The sequence below is a fragment of the Glycine max genome, chromosome 11, assembly GCF_000004515.6.
Source record: "Glycine max cultivar Williams 82 chromosome 11, Glycine_max_v4.0, whole genome shotgun sequence".
Taxonomy (NCBI): domain Eukaryota; kingdom Viridiplantae; phylum Streptophyta; class Magnoliopsida; order Fabales; family Fabaceae; genus Glycine; species Glycine max.
In genome coordinates this window covers 32,102,308-32,121,591 of record NC_038247.2, presented here as the reverse complement: position 1 = coordinate 32,121,591, position 19,284 = coordinate 32,102,308, and the positions used below count along the sequence as shown (strand labels likewise).

General features: G+C 28.2%; 1 long non-coding RNA gene across 9 annotated transcripts; it reads right to left on the bottom strand.

Moving 5' to 3' along the window:
* Window positions 1-14,207: 14,207 nt before the first annotated feature.
* LOC102663345 (uncharacterized) lies at window positions 14,208-17,661 on the bottom strand. Of its 9 annotated transcripts, none has more exons than XR_001383555.3 (7): window positions 17,340-17,661; window positions 16,844-16,871; window positions 16,712-16,770; window positions 16,470-16,626; window positions 14,947-16,260; window positions 14,519-14,626; window positions 14,208-14,409 (listed from the first exon to the last, which is right to left on the bottom strand). It is a non-coding gene; the product is annotated as an uncharacterized lncRNA (long non-coding RNA). The 9 variants fall into 9 exon arrangements; XR_005887158.1 differs by having other exon boundaries at window positions 16,844-16,901; window positions 17,340-17,648; XR_001383556.3 differs by lacking the exon at window positions 16,844-16,871 and having other exon boundaries at window positions 17,340-17,657.
* Between the last annotated feature and the right edge of the window lie 1,623 nt (window positions 17,662-19,284).

The following is a 19,284-nucleotide window of genomic DNA, read 5'->3' as shown; positions in this document are numbered from 1 at the left end:
CATTACCAAAATTTCATCAAATTAAACAAAATAATTTTAACCTTAACACATGAATCTACCATAAAAATATCAGTCTCCCCAAACTGTCTAAACGGACAATTCAAGATTGAATACAATGATTAATGCAAACTGTCTGCAAGAATCATTGCATCCAATCTCAAACGGGAATCTAAGGTTCACTCATCATGAACATAATTTGTATAGCATATATCAATTGTCATTAATGGCAATGAACACGTAATAAAAATATTCATTGGTAACAAACATTTGTACATGTGATGATGAGCAGCATGGTCCAAAATGAAAGCAAGAATCAAAGAAATAACTGAATGAACACCTACATAAGACAATCTTGTGTATGATAAAAAAAGAGTAAGATTAAGTATAACAAACACTCAGAAGATACGAGAACAATTTATTCTAAATTATATCAAAAAAATGTCTTCTTTCTCTTTTCGGATATATATATATATATATATATATGAAGTCATGCACGTGACACAAATACTATTCTTTCATTATCCTAAAGACAACACATTTTCACAAGACTTGAAATGAATCAGACCTATATACACTTACATTCATATGGAGCACTTTACGTTAATTAGTTTTTTCCTTGATCTATACCAGAATTTTCACGCAAAAAACAATTAAAAATTGGCATTTTGTTGTCCATTACTAAATGGCAATTTTTTTAAAAATTAGTAAACATAAGAAAGAAAAGGGGCCGGGGAATGTAAGATATATAATCATCCTTGTAACTTAAATGTAAAGCACAAAGGAGGCAAGAATTATAAGTTTGATTATTAGATCAAATCAAGAAATAATAACAATAATAAAAGGCACCGTTTTGTGATGAAATTAAAGGAGAAATTGGGTGTGGAAATAAAGAGGGACGATAGGTAGCCGGCCGATTGCATTGGATAGGATTGGGAAAGAATGAATGAAGCAAAAATTATGATGAGTGCTTAGTGTGAGGCTCTGAGGACTGGTGAGAAAGGGCCCCATCATCACTTGATTTGTTAGCCAATTTACTAACATGGGATGTCCCTAATTACACCAAATTATGTTTACCTGTACGATCTCAAGGCTCATATAAGTACTTATAACTTATATATACAATAACTTATATAAGTTTCTTTTGATTAATTGTGGAAAATATTTTAGATGTATATAGTGATAAATGAAAAATAGAAAGTAAATATAATTATATACGATATTATAATGATATTAATTTTATTCCTCAAATAAATAAATAAAATGATATTGAAAATGTCATTCATTCCTTCTTCCTAATACAAAGTTGTACCAAGATAAATCTAAACTAATTGGGCAACATATAATTCAAAAGTTAAAACATTATAGTAGGCTATTTAGCATCTAGCAACATAAAATATTCTTATTATATATGAATATGATGGACTGCTTTCTTAACTTGAGATGGGTAATTATAATAAGCTGGTATTGGGTAAAATTTGAATATTCCTTGCGTACTAGTAGTGGGCTATTGGTGGGTCACTAAATGAGTTGTTAGACATTAACTATGTTAGGTAAGTTACAGTAAGTTTGAGATATGATCTACATGAGCAGTGGCACAGTAAGTTACAATTATGGGAAAATTGGACTATACTTGACAAATTTATTAATGATTTACATATGTGAATTATTTATAAATTTTATTAGTGACTAATTTTTGTCAAATAAACTTACTATAATTTTTAGTAAAATCATTTTTCTTAGTTATATTATTTTAATCAAGAGATAATTTATTTATTCTAGATAACTCATTTAACCTTTAATAAAAGTTTTCCTTTCAACTATATTTTTTTTTATAAAAATTAAATATAAAACCTTAGTCAAGTTATGATATTATTTCATGTTAGACTTAAAATTCAATTTCACTTCAACTAATATAATATTATAAAGAAATCTATGCATAATAAAGATGATAAGAAAGGCAATAATAGAGACAAAATAATCTAATTGAGTGTCAAAGTAGAGCTAATTTGGAGTATATTGTTGGCTACGAAAATGGGGAGAAAAGGTTAATGTGATTAGCAAAAAATAATTAAGCTTTCTTGCCCAAAAGGTAAAACATTTAATTGATATAATGTCATGTGTCTGAATGAAAGCCAACTGTCAGTGGCGGTGGAATTTGTGCTGGAGTGAAGCACACGTGATGTTAGTGACATTTTCATCTGCCACTTCCACTTTCTAGTTTATATATCCTTCTATAATAATGATTTACATTTACAAGTTCTGCAGTTTCATATGCACATGTGATGTTAGTGTTAGGTAGAGACATTAGAAGCTTCCATAAGAATTTTTATTTTTATTTCTATTTCTTCACTATTATTTTACTGGCCCCTTGTAAACTTTTTTATTAATGGCGCAGCCAACAAGTGCCCTAAGGTCATCACCATTAGTCATCAGTTATCAGCTGAATGTTCCAATTTAAATAAGGCTAAACTAAAACACCTCATGAGATAGTGGAAGGATATAGATTTCATAAATCATGACATAAAATAAATATCAGGCACACCTGGTTCTTCTCGAGCCATGAGGTTCTGAAACCACAGAAACACCTGCCACGACGGCAATCCTAGCTTATTAGCCAACTGATCTTCCCAAGAAGTAAAAAAACAATTAATATTGTTTCTTGGTAAAGGGGAGAAATTTGTTTTGAGTAAAGCAAGTTATAGATGGCAATGCAAACTATACAAGCTTAGGTTCAACAAGTGAAATTGTTCAAGAGAGCTATATATATAGATAAAACTAAGAAACATTATCACACCAGGCACACCCTCTGTTGAAAATTGGTTTTCTTGCTCTAAAAGAGAAACAATGTATGAATAAATAAATTCCATGCAAAGATGATGAAATAAAGAACTATAACAATCAAAATTACCTAAACTCCGTTTGACGATTCCTTCTGAAGTAGATCCCTCAGTTTCCTCAATGCTTTCAAATTTACGTCTTTTAATTTTGCTTACATTCATAAATTATAGTATATAACACAGTGAAATTTGACCAAAAGCAAGAAGTAAAAAAAACAAACTCATAGCATTATCTCTCAGAATAGAATGGCAACTGCAACATAAATGCACCAAAAGCATGAACCCTAAAATATTAGTCTCCCTCTCTTGGGGTTTATGCAAATTGGTTCACAATTCCACAGACCACCAGCAAAAAATAGTTTTCATGCAATGCTGAAGATTTTCAAAGCAAAACAAGGTCACAGATAAAGCACACTTTATTGTCAGTTTTTAGAAAGGCATAACTAGTAGTAATATACACTCAATAACATAGTTCATGGAGGGAAAGAAGAATGAAGTATAGATCTCAATGACAAGAAAATTTTATAATCTCTCACTTTGATTTGAATCCGAAAGGCAATAGTTGTGAGTTAGAAACTTTCGTTGGCATAAACCCTAGCCCATGGAGAAGAGTTAATCTGCTGGAAGTATGTGATGGAAGGAAGAGAAAGAGGCATTATAGTACCTGGAGCGAGCGAGGGAGAGTGAGTGAGAGGAAGGAGCATGTTTTTAAATTTTTGCACATAGCATTACGATGATATTTTTGGTTCAAGTTAACGTTTTTTCGTTTTTGGTATTCATAAGTTTAGTTTTTGTAAGTCAGTAATTTTTCAGTTTTGATTTTTGTAAAATTTTTTTTTGCTTATTATAAATTCTTATAAGTTATAAGTTTGTACGTTTTTTAATTATAATCTTTTTAAGATTTTATTTTTTTTTATTTTATAGTTTCCATAAGTTCTTGTTTTTAAAAATTAAAATTAAAAAACATAAACTTATAAGCATTAAAAATAAACAAAATATCTTATAATAATAAAAATTAGAAAAGTAAAAGCTTAAAAAAATGAAGTTGAATAATTTTTTTATATAAATTAAATTAAAAGAAAATACAATTTAAATGAAATAAAAATATATTTAAACCTAATTTTAATCGAAATGCTGGGAATCCTAGCGGTGAAACTATTGTCCAGTGTCTAAAATAACTCCTATTCCTTTTAGAGTAGATGGGATCAAAAGAATATAAAGCCTGACAAGTTTCTTTGGTTTCCAATAGAATAGAAAAATGAAATATGCATGGAGTGGGGGTAATTGTGTCATTGTGAATGGTCCAATAATAAAAAGCTGGAGTGCCCAGGCAAAATTGATGATGAGAATAAAAATTATATATGAAAGGGAAAGACATAAAAAACAAAGACTAATGTGGGTGAGCTGTTGTGGTGCATTAGATGCCTTTATCTGATGATTTTTTATAAAGTAAATTTTTTAAAAATTGTTTTAGAAATATATTTGCGTATTTTTTTAATTAATATAAAATAATTTAATATAATTATTCATTTATTTTTGCTTTCTTTTACGTTCATTCAAACAAGTAATATTAATATTTCCACTTATTTTTCTTTTTTTCTATTTGCCTAAACAACACTTTTTTTGACTATATTTATCTTTAATTTTTATTTGTTTTCTTTCATTCCTTTTATTTTTTTCTCTTTATTAATCTAAACAATTGGTAAACCACATTTGCACAGTAAAATCTATGTTGTAAAAATTAAATTAGAATGTTCTTAATTTTCCTTTTCTTAAAAAAAATTGTCCTCACCAAAGTCATGAAACCCCTTGCAACCTCATTTTTTTTTGTTTAATTCCAATTTGAAGTCGTGAGTTTATCCATGATTTATTTCTTTCTTTTTCGCATTTTTCTTAACTTTTATTAGTAAATAAATATTTTATCCTTAATATTAAAATAATCATATTAAATAAATTTTTATTTTAATAATACTTATTTAAAAAAAAAAAGAAATCCCTACATATTCTACGACCTCTATTTCAAACATATTAAAAAAACGGAAAACTAAAAAGTCACAGGCCCAACGACTTCTAAAAAAATCAGATTCTTGTGATTTTGTCGTCTATCAAATTCTATTGTGTTGTTTCTTTGTATTTTTCTATTGGAATATTGTTGTGTCATATTTTTTTATTTTTTGATGAATGATTCTTTGTAGTGAATATATGGATTAAAATATATTTTTTTTGATGATGCTACAATGCTTCATAGTGGCTTTAGAAACATGTTTGATGATAACCAAAATAATTTTTATCATCTCAATCAATTAGATGAAATATTCTAGATTAATCAAATAAAATGGTTGAAGATAAAATGCTTAAAGATCCTACATATGAACTTGATTACCTGACTTTTCAAATAAAATGATTTCATATGTTCTTCCCTCTCAATCAAGAAATTATTAAGTAATTCGGACTATCATATTATCTATGATCCTAATCAATAATCATGTGACATATAAATAATTTAATATTTTAAATTAATTAAAATTCCTTAGATCAATGAATAATACAATAATTATTATTCACTTATTATGATTATTGGTCGGAATCATAAATGACGTGATGGTCTTAAACTACTTAACAATGTTTTTTTCCATCTACGAGATTCAAATCCAAAATCTTACTTTAACCCACTACTATTTGGACCAACAATTTATTGATATACAACTTAATATTTGATTTATTTTTCTATAATCAAAGTTTTCAAATAAAAATTAAAAAAAAATCAGGAATACATGGATACTTATGTTTTTCAATAATCAGGCATAGTGCATTTTAATTATTAACAATTATTTTTTATATAATAAATTGTAAATTTTTTCTATTTTAAATAATCATCATAATTAAAGTTTTTGACTCTATAAAGCTCAATATAATTTTAAAAATTTGGATCTTTTTGAGCAAATCATTATAATGTTGATTAATTTTCATGGGATATAATCACATTTTTTAAAATATGTATCTTTTTAACAGCATGTATTTAGTATTATGCAAGAATCATATCTTAAATTAATTTTTAGAATTTTTTTATAAATAACAATGATTTTATATTTATTCTGAAATATGTCCATTGAAATAAATTATTTTATCGGTCAAAGAGATCTGACTAAACAATTTTTTTTTTATTTTCTTGGTTGAATAGTTATTATATATTTTTATGTTTAATTTTTACGAATAAAAAAAATTAATCAATCCGACCTTACACTTACTTGGATAGTAGTCACACATTATATTTGGACATTTGCGGTAGACCAATCTTTGACAAAAAAAAGTTACACAAGATTTTAATTTCTATAAAGAAACCATATAATTTTTTTATATCATTCATTAGTTAAAATTTATTATTACTACAATTTTTAGGATAACTAACATGAGAAAAAAATTGTACATAATAATTTATTATTAAATATTGGTGTAAAAAATTAAATTATTAACATACACTATTTACTCTTTTTTTTAGTAGCATCCACTATTTACTCTTAACACAATGCATTTGGTAATAACCAAAATATTAAATTTCACCTCCATTTGTATGTTGGTCATTTAAGCATTGAAGAAAAAACTTTGCTTAGTCAAATGACAAAAAATATGGCGAAGTCTGGTCAAATTTTGTTGATTAAATAATAATAAAAATAAAATTACGAAATTCATTTTAAAAATTTAGTTTAATTTTTACATGTTTACCTTTTGAATTTATAATTGTTTCTTAATTATTATATTTTTTAATTAAAATATAATTAATAACGTAATATATGATTTTTTTAAAATATATAAATAATTAAAAAAAAGTTTATATTAACATCGGTTTTTTGGAAAACCGATGTTAACATATCATACGTTAACATCGATTTTTCAAAAACCGATGTTAACATCGATTTTTAAAAAACCAATGTTAGCGTGTATGCATTAACATCGGTTTTTTGGAAAACCGATGTTAACATATTATACTTTAACATCGGTTTTTGTAAAATCGATGTTAAGAAGGATACTTTATTTACAAATATGCCACCGCGTTTAACTTAACATCGGTTTTGTACAAGGATACTTTATTTACAAATATGCCACCGCGTTTAACTTAACATCGGTTTTGTACAAAACTGATGTTAATAAGCCGATGTTAAAACTGCTTTTTGTAGTAGTGATAGTTTCCTTTTACAGAATATTAATTAATTTTCCCTGGTGTGAGCTAAAAATAGCTGAGTATTTACTGGTTTACTTGTAATTAATAGTTGAAGTGATTTTTTATTTTTGAAACATTAATAGATAATCTGATTATTTTGGTTTTGCAATGATTTTGTTTTTTGAAACATCAATACATTTACATTTTTTAGTTGGCTTGCTGCACACATTTAATTGGTAGTGCCCCTAGACATGAACTATTGATTAGTAGTGCCCCTGGACATCATGTCCCTAGACATAAACTATTCCAGTTAATATATTAAATATATTTAATTTTTATAAAAAAAGTAGGAAAATTTATACGAGGGTTTGATATAATATTACTTTTCTATCAAATAACAAATAATTCTAAATCTTCATGCTTCATTCTTGCACTAATCTTTTTTTACCTGTCTTGTATGTGATAAATAAATATATACTTTTTTGTTTTCAAGATATTAAATATATTTACCTTTTATTTAATTTTTTTATAAAGTATTAGAAAATTTTGTAAAATAATTTGTAGGAGGATATATCATTACTTTTAAATAACCAACTTATGACTCGTACTAATAAGAAACTAGAAAGGCAATGAATGTGTGGTGTGGGTTGTGGAACATTACATGATTTGGTGATTTCTACTCTGGATTCTGAATCTTAGATTTGATTTATAATTTTCAATGGTTACTGAGACCTTTATTGAGAACTTAGATTAGACACTAAGCTGGCTGAGAACTTAGATTAGACACTAAGTTGGCTGAAACTGTTTAAGTTACCATATTATATGACTATTTCTTTAAAAAATTAGTTTGTTTCCATTCTTCTTAGATGAAGGGTTGTTGATCTAGGAGTGGCAAAATTGAAGACAACATCTTATAGTTATCTAGATTTTACCAAATGATAATCAGAAAGAGCACAAGACAATCTAATTTAATTTCTTTCATTTCAAAATGTGTTCTTTTTGGTTCCTTGGGACGATTGTAGCACACTTGAATTGAATTTTAAACTTGTTTTTGTGCAATTTGTGTTTGGAATGATGTTGTGTTGGTTCTTCCCACAAAACACTGAAGTTCTTGCATAATTTAGGTGATCACTTGGAGTTAGAATTCTTGGTTTTACATGATTTTAATAGTTATTTTTGGGTGTTGGTAGTTTTCTAGTTGTAATTTTTGTGGATTCTTTTTGTCAATATATCCCTTAAACATAATTTTAATAGCCCAATCTTTCAATAATTTCGTGGTGTAAATGCACTTTAAAAAATGACATCTAAAACGAATTGATTATAACTTTTTTCATTAAATTCATTTTTTTAAAAAAAATATTCTAAGACGGTTCTTAGAAAAACTGTCTTAGAATTCTCAATTTTTTTTATTTTTTTTTGTTTTTAAAAAAGATATTCTAAGACAATTTTTTAGAATTTTTTCATTAAATTAATTTTTTTAAATACATTCAAAGATGATTCTTAGAAAAACCGTCTTAGAATCCTTACTAATTTTTATTTTTTTTTTAAAAATGATTCTAAGACATTTTTTTTAAAAACCATCTTAGAAAGTGTATTCTCTAAAACGATTTTTAGCTAAAAATTATCTTAGAAGGGTATCATTTTCTAAAATGGGTTTTTATGAAACTGTTGTCGAAAGTCAAGACTTTTGACGACATTGGCTTCAAAGACGATTTTGAACCGTCTTTGAAAGTGTTTAGAATCGTCATTGTAGGTTGTTTTTGCACTAGTATGTGTTTGATAAAAATAAAGATGAAATGATTTTTAACTCATTTTCAAAATATTTTTATATTTATTTTCTTCCAACAACTTTCTTCTCCTTTTTCACCACCATCGCCACATGGAATAAAAGCAACGGAGGTTGTATATTGAGCTTCATCATTAGCTTGGTATCAACTTAACAAGTTTGAGTTAATGAGAAAATAAAGTTCCTAATCCCACATTTAATATCATGCTCGTACTAATTCATATTATCAAATAAAATTTGTGTGTTGTTTGTTGATAAAGATGTGGCATGTCATGTTGAATATATATATATATATATATATATAAAAGATATTTACTTCTATTAAAAGAAGTCTTTCCTTTGGGACATGTCACCACCTCCTAAATTTTTTTTCCTTTAAAACTTCTCTTTCTTTCTAACTTTTCTCTCTATTCCTTTTTAATTCTCTTATCTATTTTTTCCTCTTTCATATTTACACTTAATAAGACAAAAAAAACTATATCACTCTATTAGTATAAAAAATCTTTATTATTATTATTATTATTATTATTATTATTATTATATAATATATTATTATTATTACTCTTAAGAAAAGGAATTTTCTCCTAACCACGTGTCATTTTTTGGTTACTTTCAATTCTATAAAATTATTTTTATTTATAAATAGTATAAAATAACTTTAAATAGTTTCATAAATTTTATACAGATATCATAACTTTACATTATTCTTTTATACAGATAAATTTTAGAATTTAATTTTTATGTAGGATTAGTATAAATTTTTATATTACCAATCACTCATAAATCATAATAAATATTTTTTTAAAAATAAGTTGGTTGATGTAAGCTCCATTGGAGCTTGTAGGCCTAGGATCTTCTTCATCAATGAATTCCTTTGCTTCTTGGAAGATGAATGACAGCGGAATGCAGAAGGAAGAGAGAGAGGAGATGCCACTTCAAGGAGAAGATGAGTCTAGAAGAAATTCACCACCATAGGAGGCCATGGATAAGAGCTTGGAGGAAGAAGGAGATGAATGAAGGGAGAGGGAGAGAAGAGCATGAAATTTTGTGCTCTAAAAGAGCTCTGAAATCTGAAGTTAATATTCAAATGATCAAAGTTGAAAAAAATGCACACAAATCCAAGATGGGGTGTAGTAAGCAAATGCTCACCAATTATGATTAATGAATTTTAGTTATGGTTCAACCCACTAATCCAAGATCAATTCCAAGATTCTCCACTAAGTGTGCTTAGGTGTCATGAGGCATGTAAAGCATGAAAAGGACATGCACAAGGTGTGACTATATGATGTGACAATGAGGTGTAGTAAGCAAATGCTCACCTCCCCCTCTAAAATTTAATTGGATTGGGCTTCTACCAATTCAATTAAATTTATTTCCAACCACACACATCAAATATTCACTTAGCGCATGTGAAATTACAAAACTACCCCTAATACAAAAACTAGTCTAGGTGTCCTAAAATACAAGGACTGAAAAATCCTATATTTCTAAGGTACCCTACCTACATTATGGAGCCCTAAATACAAGGTCCAAAAATAATGAAACCTTAATCTAATATTTACAAAGATAAGTGGGCTCGTACTTAGCCTATGGACCCAAAATCTACCCTAAGACTCATAAGAATCCTAGGGCTTCTCTTGCATCTCTGGTCCAATCTACTTGGTGTCTTCTATCCAATACCCTTGCGGGATAGGATTGCATCATTGGTGGACATATGATTTTCAAAATAATCATTATAAAAAATTTATAAACTTATCATCATCTAAAATATCTTTTATATTCTTAAGAAAAAACTCTTTTTATTTTACAAAAACAATCTCTTTTTATTATTCATTCATATACTGTAATAACTAATTAATGCATAAATATTTCTTCAGGAAATACAATATAAGTTTTAGACTTAAATATGTTTTTGATCTTTAATAAAATAATGATGTAAAGTTGCAAATCTTTATATTTAAACTTTATATGTATAAATGGTCTCATTTAGGGTTGTTGCAAGTTTTTGGTTTTCATATATAATTTTAAAAATAAAACACGTTTGACAAAAATGAAGATGAAATGACTTTTAACTCATTTTTCTTCCAACAACCCACTCTTCTCCTTGTCATTGCCATCGCCACATGGAGTAAAAGTAATGGAGGTTGTATATTGAGCTTGATCATTAGCTTGGTATCAAATTAACAAGTTTGAGTACTGAGAAAGTTCATAATTCCACATTTCATATCATGCTTTAGGTTCTGTTAATATTGCACATTTTAAATGTATAATTTATATTATCAAATAAGTTTTGTTTGTATTATTTGTTGGTAAAGATTGCATGGCATGTTGAATATATGTTGTATTTTTTTTTGTTATGTAGACACATTGTGTAGAGTTTTCTTTATAGAGTTGCGTTTTGTAGAGTTTTACAAATTCACAAAACTTGTACATTAAAAAAACATGTAATATTATATGAGTTAAAATGGTTATGCACTCACAGTATAAAGTAATTTTACATTGTCATCCAATCACAAATCATCATTTGAATTACTTTAAGATAATTATTTTAAAAATCAACAAATTTACCACACTAGTAGGTTGTGATTGAATGACTGTGTAAAATGTTTTACATTGTCAGTGTATAACCTTTTATTCTCTTAATATATTTTAGGCTTAAATAAATTTTTAGTCATTACAATTTAGCGCTTTTTTCATTTTCGTCCCTGTAAATTATTTTTTATTTTAGTCCTTGCAAAATGTTTGTTTTGTATTTCGTCCTTTAAGTGCTTTAGATGACATTTTTTTCATTGTTCAAAATGTTATCTAAAACAATTTAAGGATGTTTTTTTTTTCCAATAATTTTAATTATTAAAAACTATGTAGATACATGAAGAAATCATGAAATCTTTTAATAATAATGATTCACTATTTAGCGACCGATTTTTTTGTAAAAATAAACTAGTCATAGAGTATAAAAATCTAATGTTTTCAAATTGGTCGTTAGATTGGTCACTAATAGAGTTGAAGTTGCTCGGTCACTATAGAGTTGGTTGCTATATCGGTCCCTATTGTATTTGGTCGCTAGATTGGTCAGCAAATTGGTCCTTGGAGTGGTCGATAAATCAATCTTAAAATCAGTCTCCCCAATCAGCTAGGGTTTAGTTACTTGCTAAAATAAGTTTCTATTTTAGTAAATGGTGTTTTAGTGACCAATTTTCTCGATATAGTGACTGTATTGTCGGTCTCTAAAGTTGATATTTCTTGTAGTGGTTTGGATGCCATGGGCTCTCTCTAACTGCATTGTAGAGATAGTTTTGTCTTATTCTTTTCATTCTAATGTATTAAAAAAGGAACAACAAGGAAGTTTTTGAATTTTTTATTTAAAACCATTTTCTTAAAAAAATAAAAGAGGTTAATGACGTGAAAAAGTAGGTACACCAATTCAGCCAATGTCTAACCAATGATGTAACATTTTGTCTATCACATCGTCACTTAACAAATCTAGACTAATGGTAGGTACTAAAATTGAACATAAAAAAAATGCTAGGTACAAAAATAAAAAATGATAGTTTAGATAGTAAAATAAAAATGGACTATGATACTGAAAACATATTTAAGCTTTTTTTTAAAAGTATTATGTGGTAGTACCGAGGAAGAAAAATCTAGCAGCTCGAACGATGATTCACGGTGTTTGATAATGCATGGAAACTCAAATTGTAGCACCTATGTAGACTCTAATGATCAATTATTTAAGAATGTGAGGCTAAAGAGTAAGAATATATGGAGTTCCTTGTATCTTAGGACAATCCTCTTACATATACAAGTGTACTTGGCATGAAAAGTAGTTAGGTTTGATGCCACATGAGAAGCCACATGATTAGATGTGTTAGGGTAGTTGATCGCTTAAGTTCATTCACTACTAAAAACCTACTTTTTTACAACACACATTCTAAGACGGTTATTTGGAACCATCTTAGAATGTCATGTGATGACAATTTTGTAATTAAGGAGAATGAAATTTTTTTATGGCGCACATTCTATCTTAGAATGTCATGTGATGACAATTTTGTAATTAAGGAGAATGAAATTTTTTTATGGCGCACATTCTAAGACGGTTTTGTGGAACCTTCTTAGAATGAACAATGATGGCAATTCTGTAATTAGGAGGAACAAAAATGACGATGTTTTTACACATAAAATTGTCGACGTTTTCGTTCCCCTAATTACAGAATTACGACTATCGTGTGTCCTACGAAATCCCTAGCTTATTCGTCCCTGACACACTCTCCACCTCCTTTGAAATCCCTTTCATTTCTCCCTCCACTCTCTCGCTCTTCCCCTCTCACTCTTTGACTAAGCCACCACCTCAGCCACACTCAAGGACCACAAAGTTCAGATCTCAAGCTTTTATGGCTTGAGGTCTGGCTCTGCCTTTGCTCTCGCCCGCAATGCCCTCTCCCTTCCTCCAAGTTAGTAAAACAAACTGCATTTTGAAGCTTCACTTTCACTTTTGAGTTTCAAAATGTTTTTCACTGATTCAAAACCCTAATCCCTTTTTTCTCTCTCCACGAGCATAGTACCGTAAGGTAACCATGAGATGAGATGCAGCACTCAAAAAATAAACATGTAAGATGGAACGACCCGTACACGATATGCGAGTCATAATGTCACATTTACCCTTCCTTCATTCGACAATGTTTTTTCCTTTTGTCGTCTATGCGGTGCCGTGAAGCATATAAATACCATAGTGATGACTAACAATGTTTTCCAAAGCAGAACAAAGAGTCATTGAACTTTGACTATATTTTGTAAAGTTCATATTACTTTTCTCTTTTGAGTTTTAATTTTGGGTGTTTAAGTTTCTGAGGAAAAAAATGATAAAGCTTGTTCTTTTTTTGTTCTATTTTGCCTGTGCACTGACCCTTTCAATATCGGAGTCCAAATAACCTGAAGGAAGTCAGATCTCTGGATAAAATAAATAGTAATATATTAACTAGATGTTCGAGTAAACACGATGATTTGAAATAATAAGGCAAATGACAAAAATATCTTTTGAATGGATTTCAAAAATAACAAGCTAGGTCTCTACATGTTTTAATTCCAATGTCAATTACAAAAAGAGATATGGTGGTTAATGCTTGGATATGGTCTTGCATATCCTTTGTCCACTAAAAGCAATAATTCTAGCCCAATGAGAGAATATAACTTTGATGAGAATAGTTGTTAATCTTCTTCCTAAATTTAACCAATGTAAATAATAACAAATAATTTATCTCTGCAGATAATTTATATAGAAACTTGTATCACATACCTTAATAAGCAATATAAGGTCATGGCATGGTATTTGCAACAACTCTTCAACATTAGCATCAACCAGTTTAAAGCAAGCTTTACCGGTTCCATCATACACTTGAACTTTTATTAAATATCTATAGGCTCCATATCAAATAATTATTGAATTAATATAATGTGTAATAATGAAATATGTAATAAAATTCCAAGCAAAAAGTAAGTTTCAAATGAATAACCAAACTCCACCTATACATATTATCTAATGACGGGGCAAAATAAGAATAGACTTCCCTCCAAGAGACGTTCACTTGAATCTGAGAACAATTATAAGGATCTGCTTCTCTGGGCAAAATCTGCACTTCCAAATATGGCAATGAATTCAGATACACAAGACACCAATCAGTTTGAAACCAATCCCTTGTTTAAACAAATTGCTTTCTTAATGAAATTTAACATACATACCTGCAAGGCTTTGATAAGGTCCTCCCTTGAATGAGCTGCAAATATGCATATACGTGCTCTAGCCAGTAGCAGTGGGGTTGCAGGAAATGCCACTGTCACAATAGCAACCTGAATTCAAAAATGGTAAACATTAACTAACAATTTTAAGTAGGATCTCATTTCTTTTTCACCATACCCTTTATTTTAGTCAATAGCTAAAATTTATCTTAAATGGAATACATTCTTCCTAGACATAAACCATTTAGAACAATCCATTCGGAAATTTTGCAGGTATCCTCATTTGTGTGACTTTCATACTGTATTTTAAACTCAAGATTAAATACCACCCCCCATAAAAATAAAAATAAAAAATGCACATGGGAAACAAGTATAAATAAAAGAATTGCGATTTGTACATTAATAAAAATAGAGCTACCATAATTACCAACCTTGTATTTTTTTACATACAGCTATGACCTCTAGACGTTTACAAAGCTCTCCTTCCATGTTGTATATCCCCTCCACAATAACCATTATCCCCTTAGCATAGTTTTGCTCCAAGAGACTACACAATATAGAGTATAGAGCACAATAATGTTGAGTTGAAAACCATAAATAACAGTGTGATAGACATTATACTAGTTTTTTATTTTATTTTTTCTTAAAAGCATTTATTTGCTCTATAGAGGAATTAGCCTTAGCTCTGGAACTGATGTTGCTTCCCATTTGTAATTTCATGCTATGATTTAATGGAATGAACATGAAATGTAAATTATGACACATAATACATCTATGCATAACTTGGCCCCAACACCTTCCACAGAGGAAGCCCCTTTATTTCTTTTGCTAGTTTCTCAACATGTCCATACATGGAGTAGTACCTGTCAAAGCAATGTTAAAACTACATTTTGTAATTAAATCTAACAAGAACATGTTCAATTAACTTTATTGATGACATGAATAGGAACTTAGACATGAATTCACTCATGCCGATGGAAATTAAACTTGTAAAAAAGTAACAAGAAAGGCCGCTAAGAAATTAGCAAATATGGACAAAGACAATAGGGCCTTTAACAAATACATCATGGTTGAACCAAAACAAGGGATCAAAAGTCCAACCATGAGAACCAAAATATCAGGGCAAAACCTCTGCTAAAAGTAAAATAAAATATGTTTAGTTGAAGATAAATAAAAAAATGAAGAAAGAAATAAAAATAGAGAATGAGTTTCTCGCTCCCAAAATAAATCACATGATATGAAGAAATATCAATGTTGGAGCAAATAGCGTAAAGTGCACATTCAACGATTCAAACAGGGAAATGGGGAGGAATATGTTATGCTAGAATTCACTCACCCTTCCAGGTTCTTAGCCTCACAAAAAGCTCTAAAGGTGGCACACACATTTTTAACTCTGGCAGCATCAATATTGTTGAACAAATTAAACAATATCACATATAAGCAGATTTTTAAAACCTTTCTCGATACATAAAAAAATAAGTAAATTACACTGATTACTGATATCCAACGAGGTTTCATCAGATAACACACTGATTTTCATAATTATTTGAAAAATATTACGTCCCTCTATAAAGAACATTTATTTTAACAAAAAAATAGGAAATTTTTATGTAATCTCACGAAATCTCAGGAATTTTCGTATAATTTAGTCTAGAAAAAAAATCTAATATAGTAACCTGGCACTGCTTCCCTTATACTGATGAGCATGAGCATCTATTTATTTGAAATCAACTGACACTTGTTCTCTGCACAACAAGTCAAAAAACCGAAGCATTAATCATATTATTCATAATTAATCTAAAATTTATATACATTCAATTCCAACCTCCTATACCTGTAAACAAGTCAAAAAACCGAAGCATCAATCATATTATTCATCAATTTAAAATTTTTTCCTGTCCCATACCTATCTGTTTCCCCATGGCAATCAAATCAAGAGTAATGCTCTACCAACCTCGTAGGCTTTCTCGATATAAGCCTCTTGTCCTTTCTCATTAGCTCTCTTGATATTGCGGTCAACAATATCTTTAGAGACATCAAGCTCCTTGGCTTTCCCAAGTACAACAGCCAAAACTGAATTGGATGTTACATTTGGACCACCTCTCTTTACACTGTCATTCAACATAATCAATAACGAAAAATAAGATAGTAACAATCAAAATTGGATGCTATGTATTTGAAAGATGAGTAACCTACCTAATATATACATGCACAACTTCTGGAGTATTCAGAACTTCTTTTTGTCCAGCAATGCACTGCCAAAGGAACACTTATCAAAAAACTTCTTTTTGGATCGGAGTTTTGCAAAGAATAAGAATAAGCGCTTACTTGTACAAGTGCACTTAAGATGCAGCACCTGTATGAAAAGAATGTAGCATCACGTACCCTGTGCTAATCATTAAAGCGGAGCAGAACCCTAAATTAAAAATCCCTTTATTATGTCTTAACATTGAATGCACTATTGCTATATACTATGTCCAGCACCTTAATAACCAATATTAGCCATTACTTGATTCTTTATACAACATCACCTAAACCCTACAAAACTTCCTTACATTTGCCTAAATTCAATTTCAATCCACCAATTCATAAAACTCTATCCCTCCAAAAATACCCTAACCCTAATCTAGAGTCACAAATCCTCTCTCCTAAGTCCTACCTCATGGAGACGGTTCAAATGCCTAAATACACACGTAAATCTTAAATCTAACACGTTATTTTCAAATAAGTCATTGTAATAATGTCTGACATTGAGAACACAAGTTTTCTTTGCACTGCACAGAAAATGACTATTTAAAAAGGAATCGTTGTAATAATGGCTAACCAGGTTTCTTCAAAGTTAAGGTGAGCTTTTTCCAGCGCACGAGGGAGTTGAGGAGCGAGGATTTTCTAACGTTGGAGCGGCCAACGAGAGCGAACTCAGGAAGTCCATCGGAGGGATAATCCTCGGTCTTTACGATGTTTTTCACAAACTCGGGTATGCGAATGCACTCCAAAACCCCAAGCAATGCAAATGGACCAGGGTGGCACGGGCCCATGAAGAAGAGGGAGACACATGAAGGTTCCAGAATCATCCATGAGTGTAGATTATGGAGTTTGAATAAACAATAAAAACAACAGAAAGATAGACGGAAATTAGAATGTGTGTGTGTGAGAGAGAGAGAGTGCGCTTTGTTATATCATATTTCCTAATTTTTAAAAAATTAGCATTTTATACGCATTGCATTAGATTTTATTTATTAATTTAGCACTAGATTGGTTACAATTTATTATTTATAATAATAATAATAATAATAATAATAATAATAATAATAATAATAATAATAATAATAATAATAATAATAATAATAATAATAATAATAATAATAATAATAATAATAATAATAATAATAATAATAATAATAATAATAATAATAATAATAACAGATAAAGAATAAAAATATTAATGTTTAATTTGTTGTTATTATTAGTATTATTATTGTTGTTTTTATTGTTATTACATATATAAATTATTTTTTTAATTGGTAAATTTCAATTATTAGTTTTTATTAGGGGAGATAATGGAACCAGTGTCCGTCCCTTATATTTTAAATTTTGTCCAACAAATTATAAACAAAAGAAAATAACTTTATTTGATATAAAAAAATATCAAATTTAAAATAAAAACTCTAAATGCAGAAATGTTTGATTTATTTTCTCTTTAGTAATGTGCACAATAAAAGTTTATGTTTTTAAAAGAATTTAATGGTTAAGAGTTTCAAAATTTTAAAAGTTAACAAAAAAAATTAAAGGTTAAAAACCAAATTATGTTTTAGTTAAAAATGTACAAGTATACATAAATTAATAAACATTAATATATTTCAATATTATAATTAAAATATTATAATACTCATTGAGTTTCATATCAATAAAAAAAGTATAATCATAATATAAAAGGATGATAAAGTTTTCAATTTATTTATTTTCTCAATTAAACATTTTTAGTATTTTTCTGATCTTTTCTCTATATATACATTTCATACATTATATCTATAAATAACAAAAACCTTTCTCTCAATCATCTATAATGGGATTTATTTTATTATTTTTATTTGTATGTTTTATCTTTTTAATCATTTATTCCTTTTTATTTATATTTTAAATTGAATTTTAATTTTTTTTATAAGAAGTTATCAATAAAAAAACGTCATGTTATAATTTAAATTGTTCACCTTCTTCTTCTTCTTATATATATATATATATATATATATATATATCAAAATTTAAGTGAGCGATGCACAGGGATAGCATCAGTTAGATAGGAATAGTTTATTTCTATCCTATTTATTTATTTTCCATGATTTATGGTAGCAAGAATAGATTAATAAGAGAAAAAAGGACTGGCCCCTAGTCCAAATTTAATTAAGACTAATTATTGTTACACTAGCATAATTTTTTCAGACACTCTACGAAATTTTATATTTAAATAAAATTATAAAGTATTTTTTACATTTAATTTTATGTAATGTATTGAGATTTATAATTTAAAAGGAATAAATAATTAAATTTAATTAAATTGTTTGAAAGAAAATTAAATTTATATATTAATTCCAAAGTCGAGAACTCAGAAAAACCAAAGAAACTAAAAGTATTGAAAACTATGACCTTTTTAAGAAGAAAAAAAACTAATTTTTTTTTATTTTTATAATAATTAAATAAAATATAATAATAATAAATTATATTTTTTTACGATATAATTGTTTTTACCAACATTCTATAAAAATTCTATA